Source organism: Falco punctatus (genome assembly GCF_963210335.1).
Source record: "Falco punctatus genome assembly, chromosome: 1".
In the NCBI taxonomy this organism is placed as follows: Eukaryota; Metazoa; Chordata; class Aves; order Falconiformes; family Falconidae; genus Falco; species Falco punctatus.
Window position 1 is genome coordinate 12,566,721 of NC_137580.1, and position 13,930 is coordinate 12,580,650.

The 13,930-nt window shown below is 40.1% G+C and overlaps 1 protein-coding gene across 2 annotated transcripts in view; it reads right to left on the minus strand.

Moving 5' to 3' along the window:
- Positions 1 to 13,930, minus strand: part of RNF150 (ring finger protein 150) — a 222,449-nt gene that overhangs the window by 188,257 nt on the left and 20,262 nt on the right. For both annotated transcript variants that reach the window (XM_080403070.1, XM_080403069.1), the window contains exons 2-3: positions 12,426 to 13,925; positions 5,204 to 5,418 (exon numbers count right to left, since the gene is read on the minus strand). The gene's annotated coding sequence lies outside the window, so the exon portion shown is untranslated. The remainder of the gene's footprint in view (positions 1 to 5,203; positions 5,419 to 12,425; positions 13,926 to 13,930) is intronic.

A 13,930-nucleotide genomic window follows, 5' to 3' on the forward strand; every position in this document is an offset into this window, starting at 1 on the left:
TTTCAGATTTTGGAAGCAAATTCTTAAAACAATAAATATTTATGACTAGGATTAAAAGATGTAATGGATGGACAAGTGCCTTGAAACAGCTTCTGAAGTTAGTTTTGCTCAACTTGCTTATCCCTAATGAGGACAAAGATGATGCCTATGCTAAGGAAGAATGAACGGAGTGATTTGCTTGAGAAGTTTCCAAAGTACCTTTTCCTAAAATAACCTAAAATGATATTAAAAAATCCCTTTCCTCCTAAGAAGAAACATAACAGAAGTGCATATTTCAGCATGCTTCCTCCCTAAGGATTTCTCAATCTGGAAAAAAATGGATGTTTTTTTTCCAATTGCCTTCAAAAGGTTAGCATCTGACAGTCAAATACTGCTGATGAGAACCATCAATTCCTTCAAGGATTTGACACTGCATCCAATTTGTATTGCAAGTGACTGTAAAAGGAGGTGACTGCAGCCATCATTTTGTTAGATTTAGTCACAACATCCCCAGAAGAGGCAGGAGGGCATGCTGGGAATTGTTTGATGAGCCTGCTGGGAGGATAATTACATGGCCAGCAGTTGATTCACTTCATCTTTTGTAGCACTTTCTCAGTAGGTTTTATGTGGTTTGAGCACTTGGCTTTTTGAATTAAAGATTCTTTACTGCCATTGTCTCTTTAGGTAATTCCTGGATTATGCAGTCTCAGATGTGCATTCCAGGGCTGCCTCTGTATTACATGAAGTATCAGAAATTTAAAAAACTTGCTTCAATATTCCCATTCTTACTTGAGATGAAATTTTCTGCACCATAGCTAGTATTGAATTACAAAGAGTTGCCTATTCTGATTGCAATGCTTACATAGACCTTAGGCCTATTTGTGTTTTAATCCTGCTTCTTTGAGCAGGATGAATGTCAAAATGTACAACTTTGATACTTTTTTTTTTTTGTTAAAATTGCACATATAAACTTGCTTTTTTTTTTTTTTTTTTTTTTTTTTAAGGAAACAAGTTACAGTTTAAAGTTTTCAAAAGCAACTTAAGTACCAGGGAACCAAAGATCTGTTAGAATTTTAATTTGAGTCAGCAACTTTTGAAAAAGTAAGTGGGTACAAACCCCTGCAAGACAGTATGTGAAAGTACTATGAAAATATTAATTCTGAGTTGACAGGAAAATCGAAAGCTATGAAAGGAATCACATTAAAAACTAGAAGCTGTGCTTATTCAGCTGACTACAAGGGGTCCATGATAGCTGCGGGGGGTGCCTTTTATAAGGCAGGTAGGCAATTAAAAAACCAGTGGTAACAGCAAACCTGATCTGGCAAACCATCCTGTCGAGAGCAGCCTGACAGGTCCTCTCTAGACCAGTTCTCTCCTCAGCTGCTGCTCCTGATAAAACAGACCAGCCTGAATATACCTTAAGCCAGCCCTAGTCTCTGGGTTTTGCTGGTGGGTGTAGCACGTGTGCTTTTCAGCTCTCCAGTATGAATGCATGTACACAGCCGTGTACCTCTTGCTTTAAATACATTGAGATGAATACAAAGGAAAAAGGAGAAAAGGAAGTAAAGGAGGTATAAATTACCATATCAGAGCCTTTTGCTGCTGGATATATGGATAAAAATATATTGCTTGTGATTCCAGTGAAATGAGAACCTGCTGTTAGAGAGTTTACTACAATCTATCTTGTTCATGCACTTGGGGACTTCAGAAGACCGACTTTACTGGAATGGAGCTGGAAAAAACTGGATCATTTGCCATAGCTTAAAACCCATCCCAAACGTTTCCTTGCTGTGGAAAGATTATTAGCATTGTCACAAAAAAGGTTTTATAGAAACAAGAAACATATCTTTAAATTAGCAAAACTCCCTTTGATGTGAATCCTGCACAAAGCACAAAAAATGTAAAAGGGCCTGTGGGATACTGTTTTCTTCTGTGTTTCCTCTTCCCAATTCCTCTCTTTGCTAACGGGTCACTTGGGATGTGCCTTCTTTCCAGTAGCTGAACTAGGGCATCTGAGAAGGACAGCAGGGATACAAAGATTTCCTAAAAGATATGCTGGTGCTGTAACCAGTTTCTCCAAGGGGAAATATTTCTGTTTCCCTTTCTCATCTTTTCTGGTTTTGCACTACATCTACTTCACCTCACAGTTACTTGCACAGCAGAAGAATAACTTGACCTGCCCCAGCAATCTGTTCCTGATAGAAGTTAGTATCAGAGAAAAATCCAAATAAATTACCTTATGGGCAATGAAGAAATTACAGGTATATACAGTGAAAGTTTCTTTTCTTTGTTCCATTCATTAGAAATTGGGCTTAACTCTGAAGCATAAGTATTTATATCCCTTTTAAGTGTTTGGTAAATTAAGGTAATAAGTTTTTTTTGAATACTGAATATCTGTCAGAGGTCAATTATGTGCTTTGTGTTCCTCATAAAATTATTTTCTCTTACATTTTTAACTCCTGATCTTTTAAGCTGCCTTTTATTTCCCATTAAAAAGCCACTCTAGCTAAGGACAATGTTATTTAAAGCTAAATTTAATTATCATTTTATCTAACTCCTTTTATATTGAAGCAAGGCTCATTGATCTTCAATTTACGGTGATTTTAATTTAAAAAAAAAACACCCAAAGAACAACAAAAAGAACCTCTACAATCCTTTTGTAAATAATAGCTAGCTGTAGCAGGATTGCAAGTAAACGTCTTTTTGTTGTTGGGGTTTTGTTTCTTTTTTTAAGGGAGCGAGGTTAGTGAGTTGGACATTTCATCCTTACCTCTCCTCAGAATTCTGTTAGCACTGTCCTGTTTACCAGGTTCTTTTAGTTTCTTGTGCTGAGATACCTCTAGCTAACTTTACCTCAGCTCTATTGCCTAAGAGGCATCTTCAGTTTCAATGTAACACCTTTTAATATGCTTTGGGACACATGTTTAGAAAGCACGGAACTATTTGTATACAAAAATGTGCCTTCAAGTCAATGTTGCATTACTGGCTGTTGGATTTTGCACTTCATTTCTAAGCATAGTTATGAGTTATGCCCACTCCTCTTATATACAGTTCAGTACTATCAGTACTTAAAAGTAACAATTGATAAAATTTGTCCTGACAGAACGAACGCATCAGATATAAACTGGCTTAATACTTTGTCAGCTGTGTCAGCAGTTTCCCAAAATTGTACAAGTTCCATGAGAGAAGCACTGTCTTAGCGATACTGCTTCACTCAAACTTTCCCCCCTTTTACAGTTTCTTAATGTTATTAATGCACTTTGGATTTTTAGTGTATTTAGATATCGCTCAGAAATGCCACTATTAATCTTCAAGCTTCAAAATTAAATTTAGTTTTGAGAAATGGTGAAAATTTGGGTTCATATGGTGCTTTTCTTGAGTCTCCTCTAGATTCAGTAATGCATTTTTCTAATTTCTATAGCTATGAAAGTCAGAAATGGAGAGAAAACATGCTGGGTCTTCACTGAGAGCAGTATGTTTTGAAGATCCAGCTTGGATATTTCAGCCAGTGAGTCCTGAAGTTTAGCAGCAGCTCAGACAGGTCAATGGCATGGTATGTTCTCTTTGCATCACCCATAGATATTTAAATGTCTATGCTTTCTTATTTAAAAGGTTCTTGCAGTCCATCCTGACTCAGTATTTCACAAATGCCTCTATAGTTAGCAGCATTTTCTGTTTTCTTTTACATTTTAATGATTTAGAAACCCCAATTCCACAATACTCAGTGGCACAATGACTGGGGGAAAAACAGCATTTGGGACAGCACTAGCCTCATTAAAATTCTTCAAAATTCCACTCTTCTGCATTTTGGTGTCCCACAGTTCACTGAAAAGTAGGCATTGGCTCAAATTTTAAGGAATCATCTTTTGTATCTGGGAGATGCTGTATTTGTTGTTTGTCATCTTCCCATGTTGTTTTTGGAAGGTCAAGAGTAATAAAAGAATTTTCTAAATTCCCTGGTGGTGCAAAAATGATGTTTGCGCCAAGAACATTGGAATAACAACTGTGTCCCATGCCAGTAGCACTTTGGAAGTCAATTGGGATTTATTGTTTAAGCAGTAAAGTTGTATGCTAGCTGGAATAATGCAATTACAAGAAAATGTCTACAGGAATCAACCACTGAAATGCCCTAACCCATCTTGTGTTTCAAGCTGCATTTTTGGTTTTCTGAACAGTATTACAGCAACGACCACAAAATATTCTGACTGACCTTATGCTTTGGCTTGTTACTTAGAAAAATGACAAAAGACGTGCAGTTCTGCAGTAAAACATGCGCAGAAGTCTTAAGGATTATTAGAGGTTGAAATCTTAAGCTTATTTAAGGTTTATTTTAAGTAAAATGAAAACTTTTCTAAAAAGACCCCCAGCCTCTGATTAAGGAAGTCTGAGCAGATGGTACCATATTTCATTGAGGCAGAACTTTCACAGCTCTGTCTTTGCTTGTTTTCTTGCCTATTCTCAGATCTACATTGACGTAGAGGTGTACAGAGTCTTTCTCAAGATACTTCCAAGAAGTCTGAGAACACGAGCAGGAGGGCATTTGTCCTGGCGTGCAGTAATGGAGAAAGAATTTGGTAACAAAGCCTAGCTGCAAAAGTTAACTTCCCCAAGAGAAAACACCTCATTTATCACTGTGGTCTAACAGCGGTATCGCCGTAGGTGAAAGCTAGACCCTGTCAGCATGTAAATTTTCAGCTGCTTGGTGCTCAGCGAAGCCAACAGGACAGAAAGGCAAAGAAAAAGTGGTGTAACTGGTGATGATGGATTTTACTGTTCCTAACTGGAATGAGATCTTCTTGAATGAGCAGGGGTCAAGCGCAGAGCAGCTCACCTGCTCCGCATAGCGCGCTGATACCAGACCTGATTCCACTGCCTGATGCCACAGCTGCCCCCGAAGGTCTAAGCAGGGCTGGGTAAGCAGGGCTGAACAGACCAGAGACTCAGCCTGGAGCACTGGCTCCGCAGCCTTTAGGCTCCCAGTGCCGGGGAGGTGACCCTTCGCTGGTGGGTGCGTTCCTGTCAGTGATACTGGAAGTACAGCCCATACAGGACGCAGGCAGCTTTGCTTTGTGCAGACTGCCTCTGGGCTATGTGGGGAGCTACCAGCTCTGTGTGGTAGGATCTGTGTGGTACCCCGTGCTTCCCAAGACAATGCTTATTGGCATCAGAAGGCAAAGCTGGCATTTAGAAGTAAGAATTTCCTCAGGGATTTTCAGGGACATACCTCCATATGTTCTCCAGAAGGGAAAGGTGTCAGTATCTGAGCAGCAAACAATTCTTTTTTAACTGAGGGTGGAGAATCGCAAGCAGGGCAGTGTTCCCATCAGTGCTGGCTGAGGTAACACCCTCAGGATCAGGGACACCCTTGTTTAATCCTCCCTTCTCTGCTACAGAGGGACCCGAGCCCACTCTGTTATCCCTGGCAGGCAAGTTTCTGCACTGAAAAACAAGAAAAAGAAAACAGGGTCAGAGTGAGAAATCAAGAAAGGGAAAATCACCTTTTTGCCTAGGGATGGGGAGATACTAAACTTAGACTGTTTTTACTAATATAAAACTAACTGCAAAAACAGAGCAGCGAAAAAGAACCAAAGGCCCCTAGAGATCAGCCTCTATGAGGCTAAGGAATGATATTCCGCTTGTTTTTCTTTCTGATCAAAGCCAGCTGGCCAATTTTATGAGGGTGGTGTGACTAAGTGTGTGCTGTTGGTTCCCACGGTGTGTTTCTCACATTTCGGTCCATAGGGTGCCCATATTCATATGTATTCGAATGCATATGAAAAAAAAAAACAAACCTAAAAATGAAAGACAGAAAAATTGCTGTAGGAAAATGCCAATTATCCACAGGCAGTGACTGGATACCACTAAATCGAACTCATGTCATAGTGTAACTAGGCTACGTTTCACTTTGACAGGCAGCCTTTTTAATTTTCACTTTGGGTTCTTGCTCCCCCCCCCCCCCTTTTTTTTTTTTAATATTGCAGATTTTTTTACTGGTAACTAAGAAAAAACTTATAATAGAAGCATTATTCCTCTTCATTTCAGTATGTTATCTCCTGACTCTCTCTGAAGCCTCCCAAGAACTCTTTACATGGTGGGTTCCACCAGAAAGCTCTGGTTTAGATTCTTACATGATTAAACACTACATGGTATAAAGAAAGCAACACAACTTCACTAAAAAGTATTAGTAATGAAATTCCATTATGGAAATGAATTCACATAGGCAGAAAAATCCTATTTTATTGCCATCTAACAAGGATTTGCACAGGCAAAATTTTGTCTTCATTCAATGATATGAAAGATCACATTTTCTTTCTTGCAAACACAGTTTTGAAAACAATGCTGTAGAAGTCACTGCCTCATCCAGGATAAAGCAACATACTACGTCCAGGGGATGAAACACCATCCATGTAGCAAAAAGAAATGTGTTTAGTCAAAGGTCAAATCAAAAGGAATGGAGCAGAAAAATTTCCCACTTGCCAGCAGGGAGTAAGTTTAATTATTTCATGCCACTGCTCATCTCATCGGAGGTAATGAGCTCCATGACACTTCAGTGGCAGGCAAGTGGAGATTCTTTCTACCAAACAGAAAATTCATATAGGATAAAAAAGAAATTGATGCAGGGAAAAAGCAACAGTCCAATATCTCCATATTTAATGACAAAAATATTTACTATTTCCTTTGAGAAGTTACAAATGTAGATCGAGTTATTTCAGACTAAAAATATTAGCAAATTTATTCTCAAATCATAAACTTGCCAAAAATCCCACATCAGAAACTAAACTGCAAACCCACATTCTCTAGGTTGATGTAAGTTGGGATGTGACTGGATGTGCGCTTGATTCAGTGAGCACGGGACCATGCCCAAGCTGTGCCATTCAGCTATAGCCTAGCTCCGTAACCGTCGTGTGTGAATAACCACCACACAGAAGATGTGAAAAAGGTGGTTTCAGGTGAAGTGAAGTGTGAAATAAGCTTTACAAAAAGCAATGTCTGCTTCAGGAAACACAGGCTTACACACATATAAGTGTCTGTTTATACAGATGTTTATCCCGGTGAGTTGCAGTTTTGGAATCACAATGTCAAAATTGGGAGCCTGGGCTCTCAGCAGGGAAAAAGGGCTCCTCTGAAAGGCAATTCAGGAGAGGCGTCTAACCTGGGTGGCTTATCCTTCCTCTTTACAAAAGGCCCTCTCTCTGTTAATTAATAAAGCGTGCTTTACCTACAAAGGAGTGAAAATACCTTCTTACACGCTCATTTACTGAATCTCAGTATTCATTATTGCCAAGTCACCGCGTACCAATTACTGCCTAGACCGATACCTTACAAATTTATGTATATATGGACACACACACACACTACTTATATATCTATGACAGACCTTGAAATAAAGAGATGCAGCAAGAGAATTCTGTACTGCAGATTGCAGCTGAAAACACAATCTTCAAATGGCTTCTCTGTTCTTCAGTTCTGCCATTCTTCTCAACAGGACTTCCTAAATGCTCAGGACTGTAATACCTTCTTGCCTTCTTATTAAATAGTAACATGCCCAGGTACCACTTAACAGAGAATACTGTTTCCATGACTTTGATTCCTGATAGCACCTACCTTTTTGAGGAGATTTGCCTACATAATTTAAAAATATGACCTCCAAGAAGTATTTAGAAAGGAACAAAAGAAACAGTGCTTTCAAGTGGAAGAGGTTCTTTTGAAATGGAAACCAACCTGGAATAGGTTGGCTCACAGAAAATACAGGCAGTGGTAAAAAGCCCTACACTCAGACAATTGGAAGAATTTGTAGTGTAAATAGAGATTTAAAACCCTTTAGACCTCCTACAGGATTAGGCCCCTTAAAGTAGATAAGAAATCCAGATACATTTTTTTTTTCTGATGGGGAAAAAAATATCAGGTACTGGGATGCAATATAAAAGCACTGGAAACCAATTTTAGGACCTTTAAAGGGTCAGTGCTCTTTTTTTCCCACCTTCATAAAATAGAATGGCATAGAAGAACACATTCTAAATTTCCTCCCTCAAATTAATTTCCACGTCTGTGATATATGAGGTGAGTCAAGATAACATTGTGATTGTGAGGCAAACAAACATCCTGTTTCCATAATGGAAAATTCTAATAGCTTGAGACTTTTTAATTAGAGCATTGAATCTCTGCTGCATCACTAAGTTCCTTCTACCAGTGGATAGCTGATTTAGTGGCTGTCCAGGCCTTTCCTGCATTTATTAAATCAAAGGTAAAGGACATTCCAGGATTATTACTGAAATTTGATCTATTTAAGGAAAGCAATAGTGATTCCCCCCCCTACCCCCCTTTTATAGGGTAAGTTTTATAGGTAATGAAACTGCAGTATGATTTCGGACACATTTATGTACCATTGCTGTTGGCTGCTGCCATTGCATGCACTGCAGCTGCAGTAGTGGGACAGGAGTTGCAGCTGCTCTGTCAACAGAAGCACTGCAGTAGTGACAACAAACGGGACATCTCTCACCCAGGGCACGGAATGGGAATATCAATGGCTGCTATGCACTTAAGGAAATGTTATGCTCAGATGTTTCTTATTCAGTCCCAACCAACCCCAAATCTATCTAACAAAGATAAAAAAATTCTATCATTATTTACTTACTTGATCAGTTACCCCATTGCCAGTTAACCAGCCAGAAACCACAAAATGCTGGTCTGTCTCCCCAACATTTGCTCAATCAGCATTGCAGACTATGAGGCAGCGTGACTTTTTTTCTCCCATATCTGCATGAGGAACCTGAAGCACATTCTCATGAAGCAAAGCAAATCCTTCAGCATCCTCTAAAGCCAGGCTTTAAATTGCTGAAATGACTGTTTTCTAATGGAACTATTTCTCAGAAGCTGGGAAAAATGTAGAGACAGCAAGATCCTGTTTTATTTCCTCTAGATTTTTCTTCCAAGAAAGCTCATATGAAGACAGCAACTTGTTATGGACTGAAGCAGGTTTTCACATAAGGATGGTGATTTGGATTATCTTCATCACAGATTTGGCTATAGATACTTCATTATTTTTTATGAAGCACAAGAATTCAAGAGAAAAGGATCTGACAACAAGAAGCAGCAAAGCAAAAATGGCTTGAATTCATGCTTACAGAAGAGTAGGCTTTGTATGTGTGTGTTCGCTTTTCTATATTGCCTTCTGACAGCAGAAAAATGCATTACTGGCAATGCATTACACTGTGCAGGAAAGCTGAAGAGGTGCCTATATCCTAGGGCTAAAAAAATTCCAGTCATGTTCACAGCACTCAAAACCCCCCAACCCTAAACCCCCACAAACAAAACAAAAAAACCGAAGTCCCACACCCCAGGACAGCATGAAAGTTACAGCCTAGTAAGGCAGCCTTACTTTTGCTCTGTGAGCACACTGCTTGCTATGGAATCATCCCAGTTTTGTTTTTCCTTACTTGGAAATAAAGCAGCCCATTTTTATAACAGTGGATCTGGAGGTAAAACATAAGTCATTGTTCTGGTACTTCTCAGTTCCCACCTTCATCAGTCTGAACCTCTGGCCAGCTACAATTCAACTTGACAGAGATGGAAAAGTCTCTTGTATGTTATCTTTCAGCATGTTTCATGAGAGTAGGTAGTCAGGAAGAAAAGGGGAATGGTATTTGTGCACTAGCCAAGTGACAGCTTTCTTTAGACACTGGAAAAATTATACGCTAATTCCCCCTGGGGACAGTATGCTGTGGTATATGAAGACACAGACCCCAAGTCAGTGAAGAAGTGAGATTGTTTATTGCCTATACAAGTGCTGATTGTATACAATTGCTTATCTGCCCAAATTCTGCCTTGGAACTTGCCTACGCACAGCAAAGCAGTTGCTCATCATGAGCTGTTCACTCACTTGCAGTTTCACAGCAGATTTGGCCCCTTATCTGTACACTAACAGCTCCCCCAAGTCAGCCTTGTTTCTCTACAGGGTCAACTTCTACAGTATTCCATTAAAAAAATGTGCTCAAGGAACTCCATGTTATTACTAATGACATTGATAATAAGAGCTGGTCACAGATCAAAGCTGTACTCTGCTGGGTTTTTTACACAGATAATCTCTGCTTTACACCTTTCATAAAACACAAGTCAACAGACAGTGAGAACAAGAGACAGCAGAGATCAGTAAGGTAGGCAGCATCGTCGTATGTGGCTTGCTATCAGTGCTTCTTCAGGCATCATCACAAAAGAAAATTTTGAAGGGGGACAAAAATGTTTTATTCTCCTTTGTAGGGTGGAAAAAGCACAATTATTTTGTGTAGTGAAGGAGAGCTGAAGAGACAGAACACTGATGCATTCCCTTTTGTTTGAAACCTCACCAAGTCAGCCACCTCACACAGGGAACACCTGAGCACCTACAGTTCTCCTACGTACTGTATTTCCAAACTTCAAAGCCGGTGACCTGAACTCCCTCATGGTGACCCATTTACCTCACATTTATGGTGTTGTGCCTAATGGTACTGTTCCACTATTTCAAACTCCGTCCCTCTCTCAGGAAAAAGAGAAGTGCTAGGAAGGTTTTGCATTAGGATAGGTAGTGCCCCACAGAATTAAACACTCCTCAGGCTCTTTCAGCCTTTCACTCAGAACGAGTTTCATGACTGTTTTAGTTCTGTTTTGCCCATACTCCTTTCTCATGTCCGCACAGGGCACGGGCTTTCATCAGTGACAGGGCTGCATTCTGTCTGCACGCACTCATACAAGAGTGTGTTGGGCAGACGAGAAAGCAAAGCATCTCCCTAAATAAAGACATGAATGAAATGGAATGGCAAGAGGAGGAGTAACAAAACACAGCCCCAGCCAATCCAGACTGTGTATGTTTTGGGTACTTAGCAATAGTGTGTGCGCCTTCATCTGTCCTTTACGCTGTTTGAACGTTTTGTACGTTGAGAGGCTGTTCCCAAAACAGCTGGAGGCAGCACTTCAGGCATTTGCCTGAAAAAGCCTGTCAAGGCAATACTATCAAAGAGGATGGACGCTACCAAGAAAAAAGAAAGGGCAGGTGTGGGGTGCATAGATGATTAGAGGGAAACTGGCTGTACTGGAGAAAGAGACTACATTTCAAGAAATAAAAAATTCTGACTGCAGCAGGGATCAGGAAAAGAAATACTTTCTTCAGTTTGATTTAAATTTACTGAATTCCCTACAAGTGGATGAAAAACTCATGCAGGGGAGTACATACAAGTAATCTGGAGTGATATTGGTTGGTTTCCCTGGATTTGAACCTCTCTTCTGCTAATTATTTAATAATTCATCTCTGTACTTCTCCTGAAATCTGTATGAGTGGGCAGCACCGTGCCCATGAAGATTTGACCTTTAGAGTCAGCACAGCGACAGGACAGCATCTTGGGAACCAGCAGCAGTGGAGGGAGCTGAAGTTCCTCATCCCTACCTCCTGCAAACAGAGCATCAGTACCAAGAAAGGGAGAAAGGCTGGAGCTTGCCACACAGCTGGACCCAATGCCAGAGCACAGCAGGGACGGAGGCAGGTGGTGGTACCACCACATCCAGCACCAGGTGTGCTCCAGAACACCCTCTCAGGGGACAAACTGCTCTCCTTGTGGGCACAGCAAGTCATAGTGCTCATTAGCAAGAGGCTCCCATGGCTAATTGCACCTGCTGGTATAATTTCTCCTCCCACTTTTTTGCTCTTATGATGACTGATGTTCACCATCAAATTTACATAAAAATTGAGTGTAGCAGGTAAGATTAAGATTGCCTCAAACACCTTAGTGCTTTTGCAAAAAAATAAACCTAGAAGTGAAATTTTACCTGTGTACTTAGGGAGTTATAAAGCATTACCTTTGCAAACCAGAGTAACACTCTCTTTTCCATCAACAAGTAAGCCTGAATTAACTGAGGGCATAACTCCCTGATTACCCTGAAGAAATATAAGGGCAGACTACTGTCAAAACGTGTAGGTCTGTCTCTTTGGCAGCAGCCTGTGCTAGTGTCAGTGCAGAGTGACTGCAGAATCACAGTCTCAGCTTTATTCATCTTCCCCAGACTTGTATTGTCTCATGAAGACAAAAGAGAAACTTCAGACCATGAAGGCCATGCCCTTATGCGTTACTTCCACTTCCACAGCCCCATATATCAGTCCTATTGAATATTTTTGTGAATAGTGTCAGAATACTGTAATTTGTATCCTCAGCCTCAGGCCCTGTAACAAGAAGAGGAGCAAGGTTGTCTTGTACCTTCCCCACCTTACTCCCTTTTCCCTTATAGTCACCAGGTTTCCACATCTATGCTTTTCACCAACAAAAACATCAGCACAACCTGGAGAATTTCCTTTCTGTCTGAAAATGAAAAGCAACACAAAATATACCTTTTTGTTCATTCCTGGCCAAAGCTGACTTCTCATCTTATTAAGGAAACCAAACAAAACCCAAAAACCCAAACAAAAGCCAAAGGCATCATACCTTTCTTCCCTAGGACAACTCGGGTGTTGACTGCTCTTAGCACTGATGTCCTCCAGGAGAAGCAACTGGCTCCAGATGCTTCTGGTTCATCTGGCTAATTGTGTCCCTCTGGTGTGGCCCTTCCTGTCACCTCCCTTGTGCTTTCAAACCAGAGGGGTTATTTCTTTCATTGTATGTTACATATAATAAAGATGAAGCCAACGCAACTACAATTTATGCTGAAGAGAGATTGTAAAAACTACACTTGGAAAATCTTGAGTAACATCTGCTGTACTGGAAAACACATCTTCTGTACAGTATGGAAAAATAGGGATTCTATAGTTGAGAGTTTAAGCAATTTCTTGTGGTTCCAGAGAGAACTTTTATCCCCAGCAAACCTGGGTATTCACTGTAGGAACATAAGAGATTCTGATTTTTATTTAATTTTTTAAAAGAGTGTCCCTTACCAAAATTACCATTGAAGCTCACAAGAAGCATTGGTCTTTGCTCATATTATGCCAAACCTTAAGATTCTTTAAATAAGCTTGGTATTATCAAGGCTTTAGCTTTACTCAGATCAAGCTCACTGACGTGAAAGGAAGTATTTCTACAAACAGCAGTGTGAGCTAGATCAGGGTTGATTAAGAAAGCTCAACAGTTGTGTAAGCTTTTGTGTTTAGTAGTGAAATAAACAAGAGGATAAAAATTGAGGAACGCAGTTTGAGTAGTCTTAAAGTTTTAGGTTCCTGATCAAAAATCTTCTCACGGGATTTCAGCTTATATGGCCTAAGACAGAGCTATAGAAATATACTATGCAAGCTGGGAGGACTTTTATGCTGACATAACAGCTATATCGGGAATAACGAGTGAAACAAAAGTTGCAAAAGCTTGCAGATTCTAGCAGAGGAACTAATTTCAACAATAAGAGGAACCAAAACAAAGGGAACTCAAATAATTAGATTAACTTAATTGTAACCATTTCTGAATAATGACAGGCATGGAAATGTTCAGTAATTTTGTAAGAGGAGTAACCTGTGAATGGCAAAAAGCAGCATTCTCTTTAACATGCACAGCTGGCAAGAGGAGAGACAACCTGTTCGACACAAATTACATTCATTCTTCCTTCACAATGCCTTAAAAATCCAGCCCCTTTTTCTTTGGTAAAGCCCTGGTTCAGGTTTTCGTTGTCTCACATATCCACAACTGAAGCTTCCTCTTCCTGGTTTCATCAAGTCTACTTTATGTCCCTGCAAAACCATTTAACACATCGCAGTAAAAATCATCTTGCTGACTTACCATCTCTATTGTATTTTCATGTACTCTGCATCCCTCACCTACCTCTTCTCCTAACGCATCAGACAAGCTCTGTACCTTGCTATTACCCACCTGCCTCAAAGCACATGGCGGTCAGTACTTGCTTGCAGCTGACCAAGAAGATAAGAGACGGCTCTCCAGCTGCTGGTGCTCTCCAACAGCGCTCCTTCTACTTTTATCACATTCCTTTTGTAAATGAAAAGCTTCCTGTA